Source organism: Saimiri boliviensis, chromosome 8 (genome assembly GCF_048565385.1).
Source record: "Saimiri boliviensis isolate mSaiBol1 chromosome 8, mSaiBol1.pri, whole genome shotgun sequence".
In the NCBI taxonomy this organism is placed as follows: Eukaryota; Metazoa; Chordata; class Mammalia; order Primates; family Cebidae; genus Saimiri; species Saimiri boliviensis.
Window position 1 is genome coordinate 91,347,048 of NC_133456.1, and position 12,181 is coordinate 91,359,228.

Consider the following 12,181-nt stretch of genomic DNA (forward strand, 5'->3'; position numbering starts at 1 on the left):
ACAAGAACAGACATCCAACATCTCACATAGCCCTAAGCAAAGCTTACAGAGTAGACTTACTGGAGTCCCAGCTACTGGGAAGGCTGGGGCAGGAAGACTGCTTGAGTGCCAGAGTTCAAGGCCAGCCTAGGCAACACAGTGAGACCCCTTCTTAATTTAAAAAAGAGAAGAGTCTAACTCTGATCAAACCTCTGCATCTAACTACCAAATTATGGTAGATAAAGGGAATAGAGAAACATGTTAAACCACAATGCACAGCTGTAATCAGCAAAGTTCAAACTGTGGAGATGTGAAGAAACCCAGTGAAGAAACCCAGTTTCTTCAGCAACAACAACAACAACAAAAAGGCATGGAAAAAAAGATGCGTAGGGGACATACAGAGATTAATGGACATCAACCATTTGTAATGTATTTACCTTATTTGGATCCTAATTCAAACTGCTAAATAGAGGTCTGTTTAAAATTGTAATATATATTTTTTACAAATATCTATGTATGTATGTATATATATCAAGGAAGTATAAACACAGACGCAGTAAAAATGAAAGGCCATCAAAGGGGCAGATACATTTAGAAAAATGAGACACAGATGTCTATTTATTAAAAATAAAAGATGTTCAATATGTACAAAAGGTAATTTATCAAATGAGAGGTACTATATGCATCCCTTTTTATGAAATTTAAATATATACATAAATTTTACATACGTATACTTAGAGGAAAAGCCTGAAACTCTAATCTTGAATAGTTGGAATTGTTTTGTTTCATTGCTCATCTTTATTTCCTAATGTTGCACTACAATGAATATGCTATTTTTTTCTCCTCATAAAAAATTTTTAATAGAGACAGGGTCTTGCTATGGTGCCCAGGTTGAAGAACAGTAGCTATCACGGATGCAATCATACTGCAATACAGACTCAAATCCCTGGTCTCAAGTGATTCTCCTGCCTCAGCCTCCTAAGTAGCTGAGTCCAAGGAGTGTGCTACATGAATATGCATATCTTACATAATAAGTAACAAAATTTGAGTTGTGCTTTAAGTGTGCACATATACAGGGGTCCCCTTCACTTGTTAGGGAGAATCACCACTGTAGAGCTTCTAATTCCCCAAGGATGCTGGAGAGCAGAACATTAGTCTTCCTTGTAAATCTCTCTTAAAATGACACTGGATACACCGCAGGGTGGCGGTAGGACATAGAAGGTTTGTGTTGAAACTCCAGGATTATCATTAGGTTCTTAGAAATTGCTGTCCAAGTCAAATGTATGTTCACCTACTTGTAAAGCTTTTTAATTCACTTTTCCTACTGAAGTGAATTAAAATCCCAGTAAGTCCTGTCATTAACCAGACAGTCCAGATATCTGGGTTTTACCCCCTATCAAGTTCCCATCTGCTATGTGATCCTGCCAGCTTCACCAGAGTCTCTCCAGAAAGGACAACATAGTTTCATGATGTTGAAAACCACACTGAGAATTCTGTGAGAGTTTACAAGTTCTCAGATAAACCACTGGTGACCTGCAAAATCCGGTCCCTATAGGCCTGGACCTTGGGTCCCTCTCACTCCAAACTCCCAGCACTCTCCCTCAGCTGTGGCCACCCTGGCCTCCTCCTCCCTGCTCCAACACCTCACACCCACTGCTATCTCAGGGCCTCTGTACTTGCTGCTCTGACATTTGGAACACACTTTCTCCCTGATATCTACAGGGCCAACTCGCTTGCCTTCTTCAGGTCTGTGCTGAGACATCATGTAGTAAAGATCTAATCCCCACCTAAGTACTCCCCTAAAGCCTCTCATTATGTCTTGTTGCTTTTTAAAATTGCTGTAAAATATATATACCATAGAATACTTTTAAGTGTTATAACTCAGTGGCACTAAGTACATTCACACTTTTGTGCAGCATCACCACCACGCATTTCTAGAACTTTTTCATCTTTCCAAACAGAAACTCTCTCGTCAATAAACACTAACTGCCCCTACCCATCTTTTCTCTCCCCTAGCAATCACCATTCTACTTTCTAACTGCAGGGATCTGACTACTCTAGATGCCTCGTGAAGGAAAAATAATAAAATAAGGGTCCTTTTTTGTTTCTGGCTTGTTTCACTTAGCATGTTTTCAAGGTTCATACACATTGTAGCATGTGTCAGAATTCTCTTTTTAAGACTGAATAATATTCCATTGTATGTATAGTTCACATTTTGTTCATCTATGCATTCTTCAATAGACTTGGGTTGTTACCTTTTGCTCTGTGATAATGCGCCTGCTGACACCGGTGTACAAATACCTGCTTCAGTTCCTACTTTCAATTTTTTAAAGTATATACCTTCAAGGGGAATTGGTGGAACACATAGTAATTTTACGTTTAATTTTTTTTAGTAACTGCCACACTGCTCTCCACAGCAGCTTCACCATTTTACCTTCCCACCAGCAATGCACAAAGGATCTAATGTCTCCACTTGTTATTTTCTGTTCCCTCCTTAACCAGCTTTCTTCTCCTCCACAGCATTTACTACCTCTAATACTGTACTTCTTACTTGCTTATTTATATTGGCTGCCTGCCACCAATTATGACATAAGCTTTTTGGGAACAGGATGGTTTGTTCATTGCGTATTCTGAGCACCTAGAATACACCTTAGTATCTAGCACGTGCTCAAGAAATTTGTTGAATGAAGAATAAAACACTTGAATCACACACAACTTGAATCGTCCTCAGAGTCTACTAAATAGATTTACCACACTATGTGCCTTAAACTACATCCAAATTAGGAATCTCAAAGTTCAATGGATGATGGTTTCAGTAGTTTATTTGGCTCGTGATCAGTAGCATCATCTCAGAACCATAGGCACCAAGACAATTGTAAGGAATCACCGAAGTTATATCATTCACATCACTGACTTCAAGCCTTAACTGCATTCATCAATTGAGCTATGCACAAACTTAAAACAGCAAAAATGAAAAAAAAAAAAAAAACTGCATTCACTTCTAATTAATAGACAGCCTGCAAATGCAATGTGTTTTATTTTTAAAAATCAAACCAATAGTAAACAAGATGGACAATGGCCTTGTAGAGACTCCTTAATTAGATGTATCCAAAGACAGCTTCACCTAGAAACCTAACTCCAGGCCTACTTTTATTTTGGCTGTTTTTTTCTGTTGTTCATATTCGGTGCTATTTTATTTTGGTTTGTTTTCTAAGAGCTGCGTGTGAAGAAATCAGAGTTTCCATTATACCATTATAAATGAGCTGAAAAGCCGTGTGATATTTCCTCTCCTCTGGAAGGCAACTGTTGCACACCATTGGATTAGAGTTTCTTTTTCTTTATCTTTCTCTCTGCCCACTCTCCTCTAACACCCCGATCTTTCTCACTTGAAAATACTTTGAAGACTGTTGATCTTTCTGTGGAATTCACCTCTTTTTTTCTAAGCAACCATTCCACTTCTCCTTCCTAAAGAGGCCAATTCCCTCCAAAAGACAATCACTTTGTTGAAATGGATAATACTATTGTCAACCCCAAATGACTTTCATGAATCTCAATACAAGAGCCAGAGTAATTCAATTAGAACTTGAAGAACTTTCCCGGTCTGGTAAGAAGGGTATCTTGAAAGGATTTTCTGTTCGGATTTGAATTATTCAAAGAGCAGATTGTACTTTCAATGTACATATGCATACACACACGTACTTGCAAGAAAAAAATGGAAAACAGAAACGTCTGCACAACTGGCTGCAAAGAAAACTGGAAGGTATATGAAAAGGTAGCAACATTTCACATTGCACACTACCTACAGTTTAAACTTTCGAATTACTCAGATGGAGAAACGCCTGATCCTTTCACCTACTCAGATGCTTTGATGTAAATAATCAAGATGTATTTCAGCTGGGAGATGAGCCTAATACTTAACTTGCAAAATGTTTCTTGTGGTTTTGTGTTGTTTCTTTCTACTCTCCCCATTCAGGCTTTCCAAAGTGAACTCATTACAACATCTAAAACCGCCTCAAATATCTGCACTCTTTTATCCCTATATTTGTGGCTATATTCCTTCCTTCTTACATCAATGTTAAGTATTACTTCATCATTGGTGGGATATAAGCAAGTTACTTCATCAATAGCAGTACGTTTACCATTTTTCCTAGCTTCCCTCTCACCACTTCCGATCATCCCCATCATCCCCACATCAGCTTAGGTCCATTTGTGGGATGCAGCACAGCCTCACTGCCCGGACGTATACCTCGCACCTACTTTATAGCAGCTACTGGACAAGTGATTTCACTCTCTGCACCTCAGTGTCTTCACCTGTATCTCACGCACAGGGCTTCTGAGACATACGGCTCTGGCCCCGGCTTATGAGTACTTAATGTGTGTCCATCTTATTATTTTTACCAACCAGTTAGAAAAGAACCTGTGAACCAGTTTCACCTTGTCGTGCAGCTAATTCCGAAGAGGGGAACTAGACCCCAGTACTTGGCCCTGTGAGCCCTCATACAGCCATGTGAGTCAATAAAAGAATTCCAATAAGAAACTAGAGTTCTCACATCCAAATGCTTCTCACTCCGCCAGTACTCCCGAGGATCTTATCAACAGGAAACAAAAGCACTACACCACTATAATGAAGTGTCTGACTTTTATTTTCTCATTTAAAAAAGTCCAAAGATTGTAGCCCAGGGAACACCTAAATATTTAGAATGTTAAAAACGTTACTAAGACCCAGCCACCCACCCCACCCACCTCTGTTATCCTGCTATTTACCATGTTTCTGAACATTTCAGGAGAAAAAACTTTTGATGGCCAAATCTGTAGCAATAGTGATGTACGTGCACCCGTTGAAAGCTCCCACTCTTCAAATGCAGTCTGACCATTTTGGGGAAAAAATAGAAACTGTTGTGTTTGCAGACAAATGCTGCTCTCAGCTCATATTCCACTGCAGGCCCCAAAACAACAGGAACCTGCCAGATTCCTTGACATTCAGGTGGCTTGAGTCAAGGGCTGAATGTTACTATCTTAAGCTTCAACAACTAACTTCCCTTTTTAAAGTTCTAACACTTTCAACTTGCAGCAACCACTTTCATTTCTTGCAGTCCAACCTACTCTGATTAAGCCACACGTTCAAAGTTAGAAAAGAGTAACTATTTTCTGAAGGAGAGAGGCAGTTAATACTGCTTACACATCCTGGCATATGAAACGCACTGCATCCTTCAGAATTTAAATCACCAGCACAGCCCGGCAATGGGCCGCCGTTTTATTGCTCCATTTAATGGCCTTTCCCCCCCGCCTCTCATAAACCTTCAGGCTCCTTCAATTCTGAGCTTACGTCCAAGAAACGGACTGTCCACTGGACCTCTAAAGCCCTCACCAAAGGCAGAGGCAAATTTTGACGACTGAACCACGGAGTTTCTTTTTCTTACTTCCCACTTCCTTGGCTGTTTAAGATAGAACTTAAAATAGGCTTAGGACAAAAATTCATTGACTACAGCACTCAGGCTTCCACACTCACCTGACCCGAGTCAGGCACTCTGTCGCCAAAACAAGCCCAGCGAGGGGTGCAAATCCTGCTCTTCTGTAGTCAGCTCCTAAATATTTAGAAAAAAAAGAAGACTGAGTAACAGACCGCGGAAGATGGGTCTCTAACAGGAATGCTCTAAATTACAAGTTTCCACCTTCTTTAGCCTCCTCCCCTGGGGAGACCTCCGCTCCCCAAACTTGTCAGGCAGGTTGGTGGGATCGCTTGGGAGAAGATTAACAGGTAACTACGCTCATTTCCAGGATGTAACTAACAGGTGAGACTAGGCACGCACAAACTTCGAACGTGCAGGAGGTTGGAAATAAGGGAAGTGTTTGGCAGATCCCAAAGCACTTGTTTCCCGGCGAGGTGGCCAAGTATCCGAAGCCTGCATCCTCACTGGACGTGAGCTTCGTCCACATTTCATCCCTCATTGCTTCCCCGGTTTTCTTCCGTTTTTAAAAACCCTCCCCACGGGGGCCCCCCAAACATCCATTATTCTCCCAACCATGCAGTGCAAGAGAGGACTATATTTTTAGAAAGATTATTTCCTTGAGCAGACTTACATATGACACCCCCACAACCTCTCTCTTCAAAAAAAGAAAAAAACTATTTCCTGCAGCTGCAGCAACACTTTCCAACTTGGGGGAATGCCATACCAGTCCGGAATGGGGAGCCCCCAGAACTATGCACTAGAGTCGAGGATATTTAAGGTTTTTTAAGCTTCAAATGAGCTCCCCCCAAAAACTGCCCGCAGTAAAGGAACCCCCCAAATGCATGCCAAGTGCATGCACATCTATCAAGATCTCCCAGAGAGCGGGGCAAAAACTTCTGCGCCCAGGGAGCCAGTGCCAACTCCCCGCGCCCTCTGCCCGGCCCCAGCCGCTACCTTGGTGCCCGGGGAGCCACGCCGGTTTTGGGGAGCAGGGCGAGGAGAGGGGTTAGCAGCCGCTGGGTAATCCCATGTCCGCGAAGAGGGAGCTCGTTCCGTTAGGATGGAAGCGGAACACCCACACCTCCTCTCGGCGTGCGCTTTCTCTCTCTCCACCCCCTGCCTCCTCCTCCACCACCTCCTCCTCCTCCTCCTCTCCTCCCACCCCAGCAAGCTTGAGGAAACGCTTCAGCAGCACATCCACATGGTTACTGCACTCCGAAGCGGCTCCCGGTGGCATATATAGGCCGGAAAGCTCCCTGGGCAATGTAGTCCGAGTCCCGGGTCGCGGCGGCGCCTGAGGCTGAGGGGAGGGACTACAAGTCCCAGAACCCCCTGGGCGCCCGGGCTGGGCCCTAAATAGACGCGCGCGGGGACTGGGGAGGGGTGTCCTGCGGGGCGTTCTGGCTGTTGGGTTGGTTCGCTGTTTGAGGTCGGTAGGACTTGGAGCCCGCCGTACAAAGCCGCCCCTGGGAAGCGCCCCCAACCCTTGGGGACGTCTCTCCTCCGGTTGCCCCCTTCCCTGGAATCCAGGTGTCACTGGGGCCGGGGAGGGGCGAGGCGCTCGGATTTCTGCTTTGGGAAGTTTTTACCCACCCTCCCCCTGCCTTGGGTCCCCGAGCCAAGAATTTCAGAAATCCAGGGCACAAAAACGCCAGTGTTTGTAGTCAGGGATTAAAGGCGCGAGGTTGTCTTTATTTAATCTGCTCGGCCCTGCTCGGGTTTGCAAGAAAAAACAAGCCTGGGAGCGACGGACCACGCAGGCGGACACGGGCAAGTCGCGTGAGAGCACTTTTCTGAGCCCGAGCTGCGGGTGTCACTGGTCGCCCCTCAGGAGGTAAAGAAACGCCAGCCTCTCCGGTGCGCAAATAAAGGAGCCGTGTTGTGACTTGCTCTGAAACTGCGAGGCAGAAAATAAATACGATCTCGGCCCTCACCCTACCTCTAGCAGCCCCCTCTGCTCCTGGGTGCTGTAAATGCTTAAGTAAATAAACCGCAAACCAGAAAAAGAAGGGCTTGGGAGAGTGCCGCTCCGACTGAGATGCGCGTCCAGGCGGGGCGCTCTCCAACAGCTCCGACTGGGGCGAGGTGGGTTTCACCCGCTGCCAAGTAGTGCCTGGCTCCGCTACAAGCTGCTCAAGTTGGGGAAGAGCTAAGCCCAGAGGCAGTCAGCCGACTGCCCTCTCTTGCCTCAAATGACGTATATTCATTCCCCAAACGTTTCCTGAGTGTTTACTGGGTGCCAGGCGCTGGGGCATAGTGGTGAGCCAAACGCATCATAGCATCCCGGACAGGCACTTCCTGACGCCGCCTAAAGATCTGTTATAACAACAATAGTAATAATAGTGATAATAATCAATGGAGAGGTTGATTTTACTGATCCCAGACCCATGCATTTTTCATGCGTCATGCGATTGAGTTTCACCAACTGTAGCTATATTTATCATACCTATTTGGCAGGTGCACAATCCAGGGCTCAGAGAAATCAGGTAACTTCCCAAGTGACCCCTCGAGTTAAGCGGTACAGCCTGGATTCTGGCTCCAGACTGTTAAGTGTATGAAACCCTGTCTTTGGGGAAATCCATCGCCATTGCCTTAAATAGCCTCTCTCCCCATTTTAGGAGCAGCCTCTGAGCCCTTGGGCAAGTCATTTTCATCTATTTGCCCCTTAAGGAGATTCTCATTAGAATTTGTCTACCTTTTAGCAGGATTCCTTAAATAGCCTCTCTCCCCATTTTAGGAGCAGCCTCTAAGCCATTGGGCAAGTCATTTTCATCAGTTTTGCCGTCTTAAGGAGATTCTCATTCGAATTTGTCTGCTTTTTAGCAGGATTCCTTAAGATAGAGTCGAGTCTTATGAAACTTTAACAAATTAGAGGAGCATCATAGCTAATAATTACTAGACATAATGCCAAAACGAATCGTATTTATTAACATTTATTGGGTGAATGCCATGTGCCAGGCATTGCTCTGAACTCTTTCTGTATAGCACCTCATTAAATCCTATTAAGCCATTTTTTACTTACGAAAAACGCGGGAGGGGAGGTGGTGGGACCAGGAATCGGTTAAATTACTTCCTCCAACGTCACACAAATAGCTGACTCTTGAACCCTGGACTTAAACTACTACTCTCCACTACCTACCCAATGTAAGCATATGCACTGTATTTACCTGCTCAGACAAGCATTTAATACCAGTCCAGGAATGGGCAAAGCTCTTGAAATAGATAAAGTTTGTGTTCACGATATTCACTCCTCCACTCCCTTCTCCTGGTCATTGGGTGCTGGAGTCTAGTGCCTGACACTTTAAGCTGCCTCTCCCCATCATCAAGAAACTCCCCCATCTGCCATATAAAGGAGATGTTTCTCATTTGCCCCACTCTCATCTCTTCCCCCATGAAAACCTCTTCCATTTTCAAAGGACCTTTGGCTCTGCTTTTCAAGCAAATTCAACAAATCAGCCTATGCCTATGTAACTGGTAAACGGTGAAGGGTAATTATTTCCTGTGCTTGTAACTCAGAAACAATGGAATTTTAACAGGGGTTTTCTGAAGATCCAATTGGACAATTTTCATCTTCATCATATAATGGGACATTTAATCTCCCACCTGTCTTTTCCGCTGTCTTCCCTCAGAGAACACAAATTTCACTGAAGGCAGCATCTGTGTCTTCTACATGCTTGTGCTCTCTACCTCCCCTGACCCAGAAGGACTTGGTCTTCTTTCTGCAGTACATGTGTTAAAAAAAAAAAATGTTTGTTGAAAAATGTTTTAATGGAAGGTGTGTCAGGCATATGGCAGGCTACATGACCATACTTTTGGAGCATGCACACCTTTTAGCCCATCTGTATCATAGCCTGTTTTCTTTGCCTGTGTATACAGATAGTCCTATTCAACATGTTATGAGGTCTAGAAGCTGCTAGGTCACTAGAAAGTAATTTTGTAAGGTCTGGAAGCTGCTGGGTCACTAGAAAGAAATTTTGTTAATGTTGCTACAATGTGAAGAGGTTCTCTACAATGATGTATGACTGATAAATTATGATGATTAATGTCAGAATAAAAGGGTCACTGCCTAACTCATTCTCCATTATCAGTAGAGGGAAAGGAGCTGCTTTCTCTTCACTGTATTTTTTTCCAGAAGAATGTTCTATACCTTTGTTTTCTGGTACAGTGACTACCAGCCATTTAGCCACGTAAGATGTAGCTAGTTCTGAGATGTGAAATAGATGTTATACACACAGTGAATTTCAAAGACTTAGTACAAAAAAAGCAAAATATCTTAATTTGAGTATTGATTGCATGTTGAGATGGTAATATTTTGGATATTTCTGTTAAATAGATTATTAGAATTGATTTTGCCTGCTTTTTCCTTTTTTAATATAGTTACTAGGAAATTAATAATTACATATGATATGTAGCTCGTATCACATCCTATTATACAGCAGTGATCTAGAAAACTAAGAATCTAAATTCCTAGATCACATTTTGAGATGATGACCCGCCCATGAAAATGGCAATTCATGACTTTGCCCTTGAAATGTTCATGGAGGGAACTAGGAGGACTTTGCAAGGTCAGTACAGTATCATAGACTGAGCAGAAGTCTGAAGAAAGTCCAAAACTAGCACACAAGCCTACCCCAAGGGAAGACCTACAAATAGAAGCAGATTTCATCAGCGATACACAGCTGAAAACGCTAACTGAATTCATCTGCCTAGAAGCCCACCTCAGATGCTGCCCTGGTTAAGAGAGCAAGATAAGCTGGAGAAAGGAGGGATCAGAGAAAGTGGTTTTGATGCTCAGCTGCACCCTTTATATCCTGTTTTATTTTGTTTGATAAAGGGATACTAACAATCCTTGTTTTGCCAATCTCACTGGGTCATTGGGTAATAGGACATGAAAGGGCTTCGCAAACTCACCCTAGCTATAGTACAGTAAGAGAACATTACCAACAGGAATGGAGATAATGTTGATGTGTCCTGATATAGTACCAGGCTTCAGATTATTCAGGCAGCACTATTCCCAATTTTCTCTCAGGCATAAGACCTCAGTTGCCTGTGGAGTATAATTGGATTATTTGTAACTCAAAGAATAAATGTTTGAGAGGATGACTACCCCATTCTCCATCATGTGCTTATTTCACATTGCATGCCTGTATCAAAATATGTACCCCAAAATATATACACATATGTACCCATAAAACATTTTTTAAAAAACAGAATCACTATGAAAGTCACAGTGAGCCTTGAGTGCTTTCATTGATAACTCTAAGTCACTGTTAAATGGCAAGATAGAATGTCCAACACCCAATCATAGAATTCAATCTATATTTTGGCATTGATACTGTATTATCTAGTATGTGGACTACCATTGACCATGGAAAACATCAGCAAAGAGGAATTGCTACTGTATAGCTAGTCCAACTAGCCTCTCTTGGTCATTGTTAATGTTTTATGGTGGATGGATAGCATCATAGCCCTTGTCGAAACTCATAAAATACATGGACATTTGCCCCAGCACAACACAGATACTCCAAATTTCTGTACCAGTTCTTGGAATTTCTTGTACCAGTCCTCTAAAAATCATTCATAGATAACTCCGTAAGACTAGATTCTCTTTTAGCTCAATTTTTCAGTGATATTTGTCTTTCCGTTCAGGTAACGTCTTTGAAGATAGGGAGTAAGTCCTATAAATATAGGACCCTTTGTAGCGTCTAGTTTAGCTCTGGATACAGAGTAGGCATTCAGCACTTACTGGCTAGTTGAAACTTACAAAGATGACCAGAAGAAAAGACCTACAGACACTTAATCAGCCCTACTTGACATGGAAAAAGTGGAGCTGATGTTCGAACAAGGACAGGAGAGAGGATAGAGGACAATTTGTTATGGAGCCAAAAAAAGTAAAGTAAGATGTTTTCTGAATCTAGGCTCTAGATATCCTGTGAGAATGAGAGAAGACACAGAGAAGGAGAGGGCCTATTTTTGTTTTCCTATCCCTGGAGTACAGAAGAGACTGCTGATCAGTCACCTTGTGAGTGGAGGGAACATGGACAGTCAATAATTTAAAATTGGAAGCTAGCATGATAACTATAAAATAATGCAAAAGTTAAGGAGTTCCTAGTAATTTATGCCATATGGAAGTGGCTGCTATACCATCTCTGATGATTGCTGCTAGTACTGTCTAGAAACACATAAGGAAGCAAACAGAACTATTACATTCTTATTCATTATTTTGGGTAAAACATGCAGAGCCAGGGGTCTATTATTAACTACCCCCATCTCCTGCCTCCCATCTGCAAGACTGTCATCCTAAATTGCTCTGGTAGACAAGCTAGATCTGGGGACTTGAAGGAATCTTGGAAAAGCCTTTTTTTGTCTTATCCTAGCAGTTAAACTGAAATGAAATCTGTGTATCAAAAGAAAAACATAAAGCTCTTTTTTACAGAATAATTCAGCGAATACATGTAGAACAAATAATAACAATAGAAAATCACCATTTTTCAGTTTCCAGTATAATAATTTATTTAGATAGGGCTGGGCACAGTACCTCAAGCCTATAATCCTACCACTTTGAGAGGCCGAGGTGAGCAGATCACCTGAGCCCAGGAATTCAAGACCAGCTTGAGCAACACAGCAAAACTCCATCTCTGCAGAAAATACAAAAATGAGCTGGTTGTGGTGGCAAGTGCTTGCAGGCCCTACTACTCGGGAGGCGGATGTGGGGGGATCACCTGAGCCCAGTGAGGTCGAGGCTGCAGTGA

General features: G+C 42.8%; 1 protein-coding gene across 14 annotated transcripts in view; it reads right to left on the reverse strand.

Annotated features, from left to right (window-relative positions):
• Positions 1 to 6,623, reverse strand: part of ITPR1 (inositol 1,4,5-trisphosphate receptor type 1) — a 353,358-nt gene extending 346,735 nt beyond the window's left edge. For 13 of the 14 annotated variants that reach the window (XM_074404869.1, XM_074404867.1, XM_039478545.2 and 10 more), the window contains exons 1-2: positions 6,384 to 6,623; positions 5,489 to 5,564 (exon numbers count right to left, since the gene is read on the reverse strand). The gene's annotated coding sequence lies outside the window, so the exon portion shown is untranslated. The remainder of the gene's footprint in view (positions 1 to 5,488; positions 5,565 to 6,383) is intronic. The other variant, XM_010337860.3, reaches the window with a different exon arrangement.
• Positions 6,624 to 12,181: the final 5,558 nt, after the last annotated feature.